We start from the raw sequence: 10,636 nt of genomic DNA, 5'->3' as shown, positions 1-10,636 counted from the left end.
ATTAATACTGCATAAATTTGACTATTTGCATGAAAATTCATTGTATGCTGTTCCAAATTCATGAAAAAAAGGGTTTTTCTCATGAAATCATTACTTATTTTGACAAGTATATCAAGATATGTTGAGGAAAAAAATTTTATTTCCCCTTAAGCTCTGAAATCATTCATTTGACCATTTGTAGAACTACTGTAACTGCATTTTGTTGCGTATCTTTCTTTGTTAAAATACAGTCAATGTTAGAGACTATGTTACTTTAAGGAGAATACTCTTGATTAGAATTGAAAGAAAGAATGAGATACATGTATGCTTTGATCTTTGCATTTTTCAATGGATTTTTTTTTTTAAACATGTTCAACAATTTTAGACATTTCCCACAAAAACAAGCAATAATTTTTTTTTTCATTCAAGTTGCCACATCAACCTGGTCTTTAACCAATAAAATAATTGTTTGACTACTTCTAGTTTTCTTCAGTAATTTCAGAAAATGTATTCCATTTGGAATGAATATTGAGCTCATGTCTTGTTAATAGAACTTGAAAAATGCATTTTTAATAGATCAGGTATGAATCATATTTCAACATCTGTCTGGTATATTTGAATTATTAAGTTCAGTTTATGTGTTCTTCTGATCATTCATAACATAATCACGGTACATAATCAAAACTTCTGATCATTCATGACATAATCACGGTACATAATCACGGTACTCAGTTTCTTGACTGTTGAAATCAAATTCTATAGAATGTTATATAAAAAAAGCTTTCTTTTGTATTTTGACACTGTGAAAGTATGGTATGAATGATTTCCATTGAAAAAAAACATGTATATTATTGTTGTCTGATATGAAAGTAAATGTGATTAAAATGTTAAGATGTGGCAGATCATTTTGTATTGTTATACAATATGGCAAACATAAAATATAAATGTTGTGTACCTTGTTCCTAATCAGGAGGAGTTGCTCCCCTTGTACTATAGTATAGTGAGATAGTGAGATAGTTGCAGATACAAAAGTACAATAAAATGCTGGATACTGGCAAAATTAATGTGCTGATATTCTTTGTGTTGCAATTGTTTTTTAAACATTTACTAAAAGGAACACCCAACTTAAATTTCAACAATTTTGATAGGAATTGACATATTCAGGTCACATGCAGCATGGGCCATGGATTCAGATTTTGCAATGAAGGTCGAACTCCAAGGTAAAGGTCAAAATATTGGTCCCAAAAGAAAGGCCTGATCACATGGAAAAACATGAACTATGAAGGCCATAGGCTAGCACGTCATTCAAATGTTAAATGCAAAGGCTAATTTTATTTTTTTCAATTGTACTTCAAGGTCAAGGTCATGAGGTTAAAAATATTAGTAACACATGAAAGGTCTTGTCACAAGATTACAAAAGAATGAAATATCAAACGCCAACCGTTTAAAAATTACGACCAAGTTAGAACTCAAAGGCCAAAATCATTGGTAGCCATGCAAGGAAAGATGATTATAGTGGTGCCTCTTCTAAACTTGTGAATTTCATGGGCTCTTAAGGAGGGGTCCTGGTGTTAGGTAGGGATGTTTAATAAACATGTATAGTGAAAAGCATTATTTTCCCTAAAAATGATCATGGGTATTAATTAAGTCAACAACATAACTTCATAGATATGATTAGCAATTATGCCTATTCCAAAATTGAGGATTTTTAACTTCAAAACAAAACTTCTGAGTATTACTATTAAGCAGATAAATTAAAAGCATGGTTATGATGAACAAGGACGCTTCCTCTATAATTGTGAATTATGGCCCCTGAAGCAGATTTTCCGGTGCTCGAGCACGGCTTTATAGATTATCTTGTCAAAATGCATGAGTTCTTTAAATATCTTCTCTGCCCACAGATAATTTTATCAGACAAACAAAACGGTATGGTTATGATAATCAAGTACTTCTCCTCTAAATTTATGAAATTCATATATCAGGGGTTCAGTTGTTTGGACGGGACTCGGTTGAATAATTCTTTGAAATTCTCCCCTTTGCTTCCGGGTAAAATAACTTCTGAAAAAAAAATGGTAAAATAAAAAAGTGAACGATGTTCCCGTGTAGTAAATGACAATTTTCTTGCAAATCTTTATACAAATGGAACCAAGGATCAGAAACATGAAACCATTTGGTTTAGGGAATAATTTAAAGAGGAAAATGTCAACTTTGTACACATTTAAAGCAGACAAGCTAATTACATAGATGATGAGTATGTAAAAATGAGAAAATGAACTGATTATAAAAAAATATGCCAAGTTTTTCATTTATAAATTAATTTTACTCGTTTTGTGTACTAATAACTCCACTGCACGTAGAAAGTGACCTTAATTACTTAGACTTTCGGGGTTTCTGTGTCATGGTCAACATAAATGTTTTAAACATGCCAATCTAAAAGATATTGCAATTTTTGAGGCAATTAAAATGTTTCAGTTTTTTTATGTGTTTACAGTTTGTAAAAGATTTTTGATTAATCATATTTTAATGCATCTTTAACATATTCGTAACTCAGATGCTTTTGGCCTAAAAGTAGAGGCGCATTATACATTGCATGGACAAATATACAAATACGTGTATAAATATTTCGATGCAATAATTCGTAAAATCTCCCAAATCACATCCTGAATAAAGAAATTCTACAAACTAACAGAAAACTTTCACGACGTTTCAATATATACAGGGGCAGTGTTTGAAATAGATATCGCTCCCCTTTGTTAGCTGATTAAAATCTAACCGAAGGAAATCCTTGAAATTTCATTACAGTATTATCCAATGTTTTTTTTTTGTTTGTTTGTTTTTTGTTTTGTTTTGTTTTTGTTTTGTTTTTTGTTTTTTGTTTTGTTTTTTTTTTGTTTGTTTGTTTGTTTGTTTGTTTATTTTTTTTTTTGTTTTGACAATAAGGAATTTTTTTTTTTGATAATAAGGAACTGGTACCGTGGGATAAGTTATCATCGATTGAATCTCAATGCAAAAATTATTTTTCAGAGGTAGCGTAAGTTCGTTACAAAATGCATTTTTACCTCCATATCTACAACAATTTATACATAAAATTTCCCTCTATCCTTTTGTCATAAATTTATCCTACCTGGATATTCTATATTTTTTCCAAGGTCGATGAAGGTCGAGTAAAACAACACTCATATTGTAATGGATACAAGTAACTCAATATCCCTGTCAGAAAATCACGCTTTGCTACACAGGTATTTGAAAAAAAATTAAACTTCCAACAAATGTTGAAGATTTTTTTCTTTTATATTTAAAAACATTATTCTTTAAAAATAAAAACTTTAAAAGCTTTGAAATGAGAAGAGATTATCTAACTTCAGTAATCATCTGTATGCCAAGTCGTAATGCTGGTATGTTGAATAATAATTTTGTCGAAAAAATGAAAAAAAATCACGTTCCAGTTGATGTTAAAGGTACAAAGCACATGTTTACATTCATGATTATTTTCTGCAAAGTGCATATTCAATATTTATATTAATGCTACCCATAAGTTACATGTAGTTTTGGTGCATTTACATTAACATTTGTCATGTTCTAAATTTTGAATTTACCGGGTGGGAGTAAATACAAAATTTAGAAGTTGTCATGTTCTAAATTTTGTATTTACAAACCCGGTTTAAAAATTGTACAAAATTTACTAAATTGTACAAAATTTACTAAATTGTACAAACGAAATTCAAAATTTAGAACATGACAATTGTTTAGATTGCAACTGATTCAATTCATCAATAGTTCAACTAAAAACTGGGTTTCTAAATTTCTTGATAAAAATGAGTGTTGTTTGATTGTTCATTACTCTCAGCCAATTTTGTTTAAACAATTAAAGACATTTCTTTTTAGGAAATCACACACACACACACACACAAAAAGAGAGAGAGAGAGAGAGAGAGAGAGAGAGAGAGAGAGAGAGAGAGAGAGAGAGAGAATATTTATATTAATGCTAACTCTCATAAGTTACATGTAGTTTTGGTGCATTTACATTAACATTTGTCAGTGTTCAGGAAATTTTGAATTTACCGGGTGGGAAGATTTTCAAAATTTATTGTCTGCTCAGAATTTTGAAGCTGATTTTTTTTTTAGTAAATTCAAAAATACAAAATTTAGAAGTTGTCATGTTCTAAATTTTGTATTTACTCCCATCCGGTAAATTCAAAATTTAGAACATGACAATTGTTTAGATTGCAACTGATTCAATTCATCAATAGTTCAACTAAAAACTGGGTTTCCTTGGGTTTCTTGATAAAAATGAGTGTTGTTTGATTGTTCATTACTCTCAGCCAATTTTGTTTAAACAATTAAAGACATTTCTTTTTAGGAAAACACTAAAAAAAAAAGACAGAGATAGAGAGAGAGAGAGAGAGAGAGAGAGAGAGAGAGAGAGAGAGAGAGAGAGAGAGAGAGAGAGAGAGAGAAATTAACTAATAAATCCAACTCTCAGAATTCGACAGGTCGCTTGACCAGTGAGTAAGAACAGGAAATGAAAAATGAATCCCACTGAAGATTTTCAACACCTTTTATTGCTGCTCAGAAATTGTTGAAGCTGATTTTTTTTTTAGAAGAAAAAAATTGCATGAATTCAATAAGCCAGGCTATTGTTACCCCCTCCCCTCCCCCATTTAAAAATCTAGAACATGACTTCTAGTGTATATATCTTAAAACAGACTTCTATCTACTTTTGCTGTTGCAGACCCGAAAGTAAAAATAGCACTTGGGCCACCATTCGTAGACACTGTACGTCTCTTGTTTGTACAGATAACAAAGTCCACGACAAGATAATTATCCCAAAACCTGTATATTTAATGAAAAGTAAACAAGATTTAAAACGGCACAACGAGGCTCTTTGGTGACCAGTCACACGACAGACTATCAAGACGAAAATTTGCTCCTGCCGTTACAGGCACGTAGCAACGGGGGGGGGGGGGGGGGGCTGCCCCTTTTTTTTTTTTAGTTGCCAACATTACCTTAACTATTGGAAATGTCCATTGTACGGTTGGTTGCCCCCCCCCCCCCTCCATTTTGAAGGAAAATGTAGTATTGTAAGCAAAAAAAAAAATGTTAGTGTAAGGAAGTTTGCCTTGAAAAAAGTTGGCCACTAACCCCCCACCCCACCCCCACGAAATAGGATTTTCGAGTTTGGACAATTCCTTTTTTTTAAATTTTTTTTTTGCTTGTCAACTTTTACAGGTAAGTAAAAAACTTTTTTTCTTTAGTTGCCCCCCCCCCCCCCCCCCCACTTTCAAAAACGATTCCTCGTGCCTGCGTTAAACAAAGGTATTGTGTCCAAAGCCATGTTTTAATGTATATACTAATCAAATTAAAAGTGACCTTGGACACCCCCCCCCTTCTGCACGAAATAGTTTTTTTTAACGTTTAACGTTTTTTCTGCTTGTCAAGAAATTTTTGGGTTGGAATTATTTTTTGACGAGGTGACCCCCCTCCCCCCATAAAAAAAATCCCGATCAGCGCCTGCAAAACTGAAGACCCGTTTCAAAATTCTACGTTACACCGAGTCCGGTAAGTACTTATAGTAAAGTTATTCAGAAAGCGAAAAAAATTATTAGATGATTCGATGAATAAAAACTACTAAATATAGAATACATTAGTGTAAAGGCACGTTTTTTGTTTTACTTTGCTATGTGTGTACATATACTATAGAACGACTACTGTCTCCAGCTGCTGTTTGCCAGTATCAACCAGATTAAACAGTCCCAAACATATTTTGGTTAAAGTTTACTGAAATATATGTTACCTTAATTATTCACCTGAAAATGAACTCATTCAAATTTACCCGACCCCCCCCCCCCCCCCTCGGTATAGTGCAGGATCAGCTCTTTTTATAATCACGTTCGTATAAAATTTATGAATGTTGCCTGTACATGTGTTGTTACTATACAAGATTGTACTGCTGGGTTATAGTGTATGATAAAGGTTGTAGTGTAAATTAAAATCAGTGACAGGTTGCTCATGTCTATTGTTAGATTTTAATATATTATATTTAAAATGTAAAAAAAAAACCACATGTTCTCCATGCACAAAAAAGTTATCTACCCCATAACCTAATTTTCTATGAATTATTGTTACAAGTACCATTACTTTGACTATTTTCATATATCCGAATTCCGACAATATTTAGTTTAAATTACTCTTCTTATTTTAGCTGCTGTCATTGTTATGTAAATAAACCACAATATCACACACCATTAAGTCTGGCATTTTTGGATGGCTTCACTTCATAATAAAAATGAAAAAATGAACTTGCTACACATTGTTAGAATATTTCCCTTTTCTCAATTTTGTAATTAGAACTTTCCTCTGTGTAATACAACTCCCCGAACAAAGGACCAAGCCCAGAACTTAGAACCCAATGGTATGGCACATGTTTATAATGCAGCACATATTTAATCTACCAACACGCCTAATTATTTCTATGGACAATGATACTCTTACAGCTATAGAAAAGAAAATCCTTTCAACATGCAGAAGCAGAGAATTTTGAGGAAAAGAGACTAAGACTACCTTCTAGATTAAAAGCTGATCTTTTTTCTGCACGTGCGTGTATGAAAAGTTTAGCTGATTTTGTTTTTAATTTGAAGCATCATACAAGAACTGACATATAAGTAAATGAAATATCCTAGAATATTTTAACAGACAGCCAAAATATTTATAAGGAGTGAAATGGAATTCAAATACTAGTTGTCTGCAAAAGGAACAGATCAATTTTCCTTTTTTTTCAGGTTATTGGTGGATGATGACGCCCCCCCCCTTAAATTTATCTAAGTACGATCAAAATCAGCGACCAAAGAAACAAAATCTAAAAAAAATATAACTTTCTAAAGAATGTTCATGCTGGAAATCAACAGAAACACCCCTCCACCCTCGAAAAAGGAAAAAAAAGACAGAAAAGGTAATTACGAAAAACTATAAAAAGCGAGTATGAGCATTCGTACCCTCTCCAATTTATCGTAAATTTTCAGATATGTTTTTCTTTAACCCTAGACCTTTGAAAAAAAAATAGAATTGAAGAGAAATAATAATAATATATATGTATTGCAAGTAAATCCCGATCTCTGATAGTCCAATAAACATATGTACATATGATTTTATATACCGGTATATCTAAAATGTTGAAGAGGCGACACATTAACTTCTCTGGTTGACATTTACGGAATAAAATCAATGAATGGAATGTGGTCAGGATAAAGCATAACAAGAATAGATATGGGTTACCCCATATCCAAAGATATTCGACTTTTTGATTTAATATGTTTAACAGTGTTTAATGACGTTTTTAAAAATAAAACTGCACTGTCTAGATATAGAACTTGTGTAAATTTCGTGAGTCCGTAGCATTACGGTCACCCAGTCTCCTAACCATGCTAACAAACAGTACACATTCCTATGTCCGCAAGACCAGTTAGCCTTGGTCTATACACACGTGCGATGGAGTTGTCAAACGGACTCCCGCGAACAGAGAAGTTCGATGGCAGACAGAACTTTCTTTCTTAATTAGATCACATGAATACAAATTCTGATTAATAAAAATTAAACGATTGTCACTTTAGAAATCCCCGACCAGTTCGAGTTTTGTTACACATTTTACAGGTACTCCCCCTATGTGTAGTTTGTCTACACACGTGCAGGAATCTGCTCAGGGATTGAAAATTCCGTCATTTAACATACTACACACACAGAATGATTTTTTTTCTCTAAGAGGAAACTATATGATAATTAACGAACAATTAACATGATTTTACTACAGTTGTTGATATAGTATAATCAATTCATCAGTGAAAAAATATCAACCGAAGAATGACCTAGATATTCTCTGTTATCAAACATGTAAAAAAAAAAAAGGGCTGAGGAGGGAGCGAGCGTAGGAATATTAACATTTTTTATTTGAATTTAGGGGGGAAAGTGATCTTTGCAGGAAAAATTAACATTAATTTTGGTTTCTTTTACGTATGACATACACAACATTATTCTTATCATGAACAATTATGTTGTACCTACTTATTAACGATGGAACTATTTTCGTCGGAACAATTTGTGTGAGTCGCCGCTGACTACAGTAATATATCTTGAACTAATAGTATGCACTGATCGAATATATTAAAAATATCGGATATATTTGTTAATATATATACTAGTAAAACGTATTGGCAAATATAGATGGTACAAAAGATTATTAAGAATATAATAATAATCCACAGATGGTTAAGAATTTGAATGATGGTAAATTTATATAAAGAGTTCTATTAAACATTCCATCCATAGCTACGTTTTTAGCACGTTGTTGTTGTTGTTGAAAAAGTTGACGATGTCTCGCAACTTGTCTGTCTATCTGATCCTCTTTCCAGTAGGTTTTTCCTGTATGGCTAGAAATTTCATTACAAAATAAAAACATGTAAAATAAAAAAAAATATATATTTTTTTGATTTTCACAAATTTCTAATCATATAAATAGTTACTCGACTATCATACAGAAAATTTATAAAATTTTCCAGTAAAATTTGAAATAAAGGAATTAACAGCTGACAGATCGAAAAGCTTCGCAAATACTTCTTAAGGACCGTGTTTTTCTTATTCTTATGTATAAAAAGATATAATAAAAAGAATTGAATGTATAAAAAAGAATAGTATATACATGTATACTAGGTATATAACGTGTATATATGAAAAGGGTTTACTTAAAATTTCCACAAAGTTCAAAGCCCCTTTAAGGACAAGGTTAAGATCAACAAAATTCCACAATATTCCTTCAAATATTCTGGATTTGTTGACAAATATTATGAAGGATTATTTTGACTACTAAGCCTAGCTCATCCTAGACGGTTCAACACGGTTCAAAGATATATACAGAAGTTTACTATCAGTTTGAATAATATTAGTACAAAGGATCAAACCATTGACTAAATAGGAATTCATTCTCTCTGATAAAAGGAAGCGCATCACCAAGCATGATTTGGGTTTGATTTTCCCTTCTCTACAGCAAATGATGGCTACGTAAACGAAATTATTTGGTGTTTAGGAAAAGTGGAATGAGAGAGATACGACCTAAATTGGAGTAAATTAGATGGTAAATTACACGCTATATGTGACATAGAACAACCTCAGTCAAGCAGTTAATGGCATTTATATTATGCACACGAGAAACCGTCCGGAATGTTTAGGTTTGTATGCTTACGACATTTGAGATATAGGTCTTTCGAGTACCCTCAGGCTTTTCTCTGAATCGCACCTGAAATTTCCAATGAGATTTTCTTTTCTTTTTTGAATATTTTAGGGGATGAGCATTGAAAATCCAATAACATTTGCCATAAAATTACAACCCAGTATCAATTTTTGCATTAATGGATATGGACAATGTATTTAATCCGGATAAATGTTGCACAGTCGCGTTCATTCATATGATATGAGCGTCTGTGTTTTTCTTTCAAATGGAATGTGAAACAGGAGAGTTTATATAGACTAAGAAGTGGATGGCATCTTTATCATTTAGGACACTACCACGGAGGAGAAGGTTCCCCCCGTGTAGATTTCCTCTCAGGTAAAAAAGGTAAACAATACAGGTAAGCACTTTATATAAGTATAAAGGTTGTACAAATCGTGAAAATAAATATCTAATTTAACGAAGCTTAATTTTTAGTATGTTATCTATACAGACTTGAAGGAAGAAGATGAAAAAATGATTTATTTTGAAAATTCTTTATTTATGTTATTTTTCAACATTTTCTTAATTTCCAATGTTTTAATTGATTACTGCCCCGTTTTATATTGGAGTGGAGCTTTACACGTTATGCACCAATAAGTTGTAAATAAACAGACACTGAGACAGGTGTGTGTGTGTATTTACGTTTATTCGTGTGCACGTGTTTCTACCTAGGTGATGAATTGGTCAAATACTATTACAATGATAATCATATTTAGTATTAAAAATTTAAGTTATAACTACTACTAGATACCTTAGAAAAAATTATTGAGATGGTTTTAAACATCAAGATTTTCATCAGATGAATTTGATATTCTTTAATCCGTTATAGCTCAGAATGGAATTTTAAAAACTCATTTTCAATTTAAATTCATGAATGAATTTGAATTACAAGTTATTTTATGAATCACTTAGTGGCAGAGGTCAGGAATCTTGATAAAACACCAGAGCAAGAAATATTTAGTTAAAGACGCATCCACGATGCAGACATTCAGAATTTTTTAATCGTTGGGTGGGGCCATGTACGGCTATTTGTAAAAGTATACGGACAAGAGTATTTTATGTTTTATTTTGTGAATGTACATTTATCTAATACTGCTTGAATATTAATTCTGTCTGGAATACTATTGACTAAGTTGAAATTCCGTGCCGGTGAATGAAAATTAATTATACACGTGGATGTGCAGCGTCATGCTTGTCTCTCAGAATGACCGTAAAAGCATTTAGTGATTAAACAGCCTCTCCACATTCCAAAGTTACGGTAAAATATGTAAAAATACTAGACCTAGCTGATTAACTCAAGTGGTTTGAGGACTCTTGGAGGATAATTTCTGTTTTTCGAGAGGTCTGTTGGATACGAAGGTCCATTGTCTGTGTTTGTACAAGTAAACCTTTCACTTTTTA

The 10,636-nt window shown here is 32.1% G+C and overlaps 1 protein-coding gene across 1 annotated transcript in view; it reads right to left on the bottom strand.

Moving 5' to 3' along the window:
- The window catches only part of LOC134268549 (galactose mutarotase-like), a 49,886-nt gene extending 45,184 nt beyond the window's left edge, over positions 1-4,702 (bottom strand). Inside the window, exon 1 of the mRNA XM_062750818.1 lies at positions 4,693-4,702. The gene's annotated coding sequence lies outside the window, so the exon portion shown is untranslated. The remainder of the gene's footprint in view (positions 1-4,692) is intronic.
- Positions 4,703-10,636: the final 5,934 nt, after the last annotated feature.

The sequence above is a fragment of the Saccostrea cucullata genome, unplaced genomic scaffold (assembly GCF_032062105.1).
Source record: "Saccostrea cucullata isolate Sc308-1 unplaced genomic scaffold, CSIRO_AGI_Scuc_v1 ctg228, whole genome shotgun sequence".
NCBI lineage: Eukaryota > Metazoa > Mollusca > Bivalvia > Ostreida > Ostreidae > Saccostrea > Saccostrea cuccullata.
Note: the sequence above shows the minus strand (reverse complement) of the source record. Positions and strands in the feature narration are given on the sequence as shown.